The sequence below is a fragment of the Chrysochloris asiatica genome, unplaced genomic scaffold (assembly GCF_000296735.1).
Source record: "Chrysochloris asiatica unplaced genomic scaffold, ChrAsi1.0 scaffold00003, whole genome shotgun sequence".
In the NCBI taxonomy this organism is placed as follows: domain Eukaryota; kingdom Metazoa; phylum Chordata; class Mammalia; order Afrosoricida; family Chrysochloridae; genus Chrysochloris; species Chrysochloris asiatica.
This window is the reverse complement of record NW_006408521.1, coordinates 15557602-15562383: the sequence shown is the minus strand read 5'-3', so window position 1 is coordinate 15562383 and position 4782 is coordinate 15557602. Positions and strand designations below refer to the sequence as shown.

Genomic DNA, 4782 nt, shown 5'->3' with positions numbered 1-4782 from the left:
TGTCTTCGTCTGGAAGCTCATCTGAAACCTGTCCACCATGGGTGACCCTGCTGGTATTTAAAATACCCGTGGCATAGCTTCCAGAATCACAGCAACTCTCAAACCACCATAGTACGAAAAACTGTTAGACGAGTGGTGGCCTGTTAGGCCTACCAAGCTGCTATTGAAGACTTGGAGGTGTCAGAAGGGAATCACCATATAGAAGATGTAAAAAGGATCCTAGATATGTTAGCTCTCAAAAATCCTCTGTGTGGTCATCAACAGGGTGGACCTCTTTCCTAACTCTCAACACACCTTTTAGTATTGTTCCCACCCTGCTGTTTCACCACCTACTTGCAGCACATCTCTCTTATCTGGGTAGTGCTGGTTGGTAAAAATGGCTAAATATACTTGGGTAATAACCAAAAAATTGGACATTCCACCCAGAGGTGCCTTGAAAGAAAAGCCTGGTGACCTACTTCTGAAAACTCAAGTCATTGAAGCCTTAAGGAGCCCTGCCACACAAAAAGTCACCATGAGCCAGCGTTGACACAATGCCTACTGATTGGTTAGGTGCCCGAACCCTAAAGACCTATTCTAAATTCCAAATGTCCATACTTCTCACCTCAGTGAGACTGACTGTAAGACCCCATCTTCAGTGGCGTCACTAGGAGAACATGGGGAGTACAGATTGCACCCCCTGACACTGTTGGGGTGACATCAAGATGACCCCGGTGGGTGGATAGATGTGGTAGGAAGGAGGGGTGGTCCAAACAGCGCATCCTAGGCCTGGTGTCGCCCATCACTCAGTATGACAAGTTGTCACCACTCCTGGGCTGTGGTACCCACAATTGCTAGACAGGAGAGTCTCTGTCTCGGCCAGTCGAAGAAAGAAGGAGCTATGGAGAGCCACGGTGGTTAGCCTAACACAGCAGCTCCTCGTCAGAGTAAGGGGGGCAGTTCACTGACTGGCTCCACCAACGGGGAGTGGCACCATGAGTTTCTGTACTGGGAGACAACAACCTTAGTAACACCATGGACCACCTTTCTCCCAGAATGACTGAGAATATCTGTTTCTTTAAATGAGCAGTCTATAGGCTGGCTTTCCTGGAAGGTCCTAGAATAAGTCAGTTTAACAATACACATTTTCCTAGCTCCAGGGGGGTCAATACTTTATGACATCAAGTGTAGATTAAAGATTCCAGGTCCAGGATGGGGCCACGCTTCTTCCTTTTTACAGTCTTTCCTACAAGGGAGGGTGAAGAACACTCAAAGAACCCACACAGGTCTTTGTTGCTGGATATTCCAACCTAACTCCACAACTTTTGGAAATAAATGCTGACAAAAACAAATAACATCAATGAAATACACATGCTGCTGCCCCATGCAGCTGTGTATAAGAATGTTTGCATTCAAATCCATTCTAACTCATAGTGAACCCTATAGGGCAGAACAGAACTGTCCATAGCATTTTCTAGACTACAATCTCTTAAGACCAAAAAGGAAATACTGCCTTTGAATCATGGTGTTGGGAAAGAGTATTGAATATATCATGGACTGTCCAAAGAAAGAACAAATCTATCTCTGAAGAGACAGAGCAAGAATGCTCTTTAGAGGATTCAAAGCCACACCAAGAGTCTATGTATAAGACTGTTGTTTTTTAGTGCCGGACTCACAGTGACCCTGTATAGGGTTTCTGAGGAGCGGCTGGTGAATTTGAACCGCTGACCTTGTGGTTCAAACCAACCTTGCAGTCCAGTGCATTAACCGGCAGCACCAGGACATTATAAATCCACATTTAGGACAAAAACATTTCTCTATTGACTGTTTAAATGGTAGATACACAGATAAGTTAAAAGATCTAGCCAATGTATAATTCTAAGCAGAAGTCTTGTTTCTTCCACTGAACAAATGGTTTCTGGGCTTACATTTAGGTCTTCCCCAGAGCTGTGGGTAGGTATTATATAACCAAAGGACCCACTCAAGTGGCTTTTCACAAAATGAAAGAACAGTCAGTCATTTCATAAAGCAAACCCAAGTCTCTACCCTAGAAGAGACAAACTGCTTACAACTTTGCCAGCTTGGAAATTAAGCTTGATAAAGATGAGTCCCAGTGTGGTGTTGTGGGATAAAGCATTAGACTTCAAGGTTAGTTTCATCCATAAGGCCTATGGTTCAAACTCACCAGTTGCTCTTTGGAAACCCTCTATAGAGTCACTAAGAGCCAGAACTGGCTTGATGGCACTTAACAACAATAACAACAAAAAAATATGAGTTACTGGAGTCCTGGTGTAATGCTGCAGGATAATGCACTGAACTGCAAGGTTGGGGGTTCAAACTCACCAGCCACTCCTCAGAAACCCTATGAGGGTAGCTGTGAGTAGGAAATGACTTGAAGACGCTTAAATGCATCTATAAGAATGAGTTAAAGCCTACCAAAGAAGAATTCATGGATGCTGCTGGTGTTGTTGGACAAATACTGGACTGGTAAGTACAAGGTCTGAGCCCACCAATTGCTTTGAGGGAGAAACATGAAGCTTTTTACTTCTTTAAAGATTTACAGCCTCAGAAACCTTATAACGGTTGCTATGTGTCAGAACCGACTTGACAGCACTTAATAACAACAAAGAAAAGCTATGAGGAAAAAACAGTACTACCAAATATTAAACTGCATAGTTGAGTTATAGTAGTTAAATGGTTTATAACTCAGGTAGAAATAGAAAAATCAATGAAAACGATTACACAGTCTAGAAATAGCATATATTTTAGAATTTGACAGGCAGGATAGTACTTGAAATCAGCGAGGCAAAATCAGATTATATGATAAATTATGTTTCCAAACCAAATCCAATACCATCAAGTCAATTCTGACTCACAGTGAACCTATAAAATGTTCTTATGGGTTTCCAAGGCTTCTGATGTGGCACTGTAGAATATAGAACTGGACCGCAAGTAGGTTTGACCCACAAGGTTTAAGGTAGGCAGTTCAAACCTACCAGTCACTCCTTGTAAACCCTATACAGAGTTGTTATGAGTCAGAACCGACTCGACAGCACTTAACAATGAGAAAAACAAATCTTTACAGGATCATACGGCTTCATTTTTCTCCCTTAGTGTGGCTCTGGGTTTGAGCAACCAACTAGTAGTCCAACTACTAACTGACTGTGTCATTAGGGTTCCTCCCTGAGCACACATATGCAGGGTTTTATTGCAAACAAACTTGTTTAAACAAGTCTCTGCAATCAGTGGATGGCTGCATACAAGTTCCCTCAGTAATACATTTGTCTTAGTCTCATTAGTGTACCTTCAGAAAACAAAACAAAACAAAACAAAAGACAATTTTTGTGCCATGGCAAAAACTATTTTGAGGTTAGGGCTAATATCTTCCCAAATTGTTGTAAGCTTAGCAACTCCATGGAAAACTACAGTTTTTAGATGGATCGAACATTTTAAGGAAGGCCAAGAGGACCTTAAAGATGAGTCAAGAAAGGGAAGACACAATATCTACGTATGAAGAAACTGTGGCTGAAGTCCAGAAACTGGTGGAAGATGAGAAAAGAATTAACACTAATGTGTTAGCAATTGAAATTGGGTTCTCAAATGGTTCAGCGTTTTCAATTTTAAGTGACCATTTTAGCATTAGCCGTTTTCAGCTCAACTGAGGCCAAAAGCCTGGCTTGAAGACCAGCTAGCTAAAAGAACTAATCTTCCCATCAGTCTTTTAAGCAAGATCAAAGTTAAGAAAGATTATTTTATGGAATGAATTGTAACCAGGGGTGATTATCAACAGAATTCAGATAGCAAAGTCCAATGAAAACAGTGGTTTTCAAGGGGAGTTACCAGATTGGTTAGATTCAAGACCGAGAGATCATCTCAGAAGCTTACAGCAACTCTTATTTTTTTAGAACTTCTAGATGGGTAACGTTAATAGATGATCACATGGATTTATTAGGAAGGAGTTTTAAGAAGATTATAAACTACATTGGTGAAAAACAGGCCAGGAATTTTTTCCCAACATGGCACTGCTCCAGGTCCTTCTTTGAGGATAGCAAAGATCATCCTAGGAGAATTTCACTGGGAAATCTTACCCCATCTTACTCTGGTTTTGTCCTTCAAACTTTTTGTGTTCCCAAAACTCACTGAACACTTAAAAGGCACATGATTTGAGGTCCTCAAGGGTGCTAAAATTACCTTTTGTGTAAATTGAAGAGCAAAGAATTCTTCGGGGAAGGGTTAGAGAGATGGAAACACCACCTTCATCAGTGAGTAGAACTAGATGGGGGACGTGTTGAGAAACAACAGCTTCACAGCTGATATTGTTGTTTAATCAAGGATTGTATGATTTTGTAGCAATACTTTGTTTACTTATATTCTCCTATAGGGATAGTATGTGTATATATGTTCTTGTTGTTAAGTGTCGTCGAGTCTGTTCCGACTCATAGAGACCCTGTACAGGATTTCCGAGGCTGTAAATCTTTACAGGAACAGAAAGCCTCATCTTTCTCCCGAGGAGCAGTTGGTAGTTTCAAACTGCTGACCCTGTGGTTTGCAGCCCGATTCGTAACCACTATGCTACCAGAGCTCTGCTCTCTCTCTCTCTCTCTCTCTCTCTCTCTCTTTCTCTCTCTCAGGATATATATGTATATCCTGAGTGTGGCACTGTGGGGTTAATGCACCAGACTGCAAAGCTATTTGAACTCCAAGGTTTTATATATATATATATAAGCTCTGCAAGGTCAGCAGTTCAAAACTACCAGTTGTTCCATGGGAGAAAGATGAGGCTTTCTGCTCCTGTAAAGATTT

General features: G+C 41.5%; 1 pseudogene; it reads right to left on the bottom strand.

Moving 5' to 3' along the window:
* The window catches only part of LOC102842901, a 121978-nt pseudogene that overhangs the window by 4128 nt on the left and 113068 nt on the right, over positions 1–4782 (bottom strand).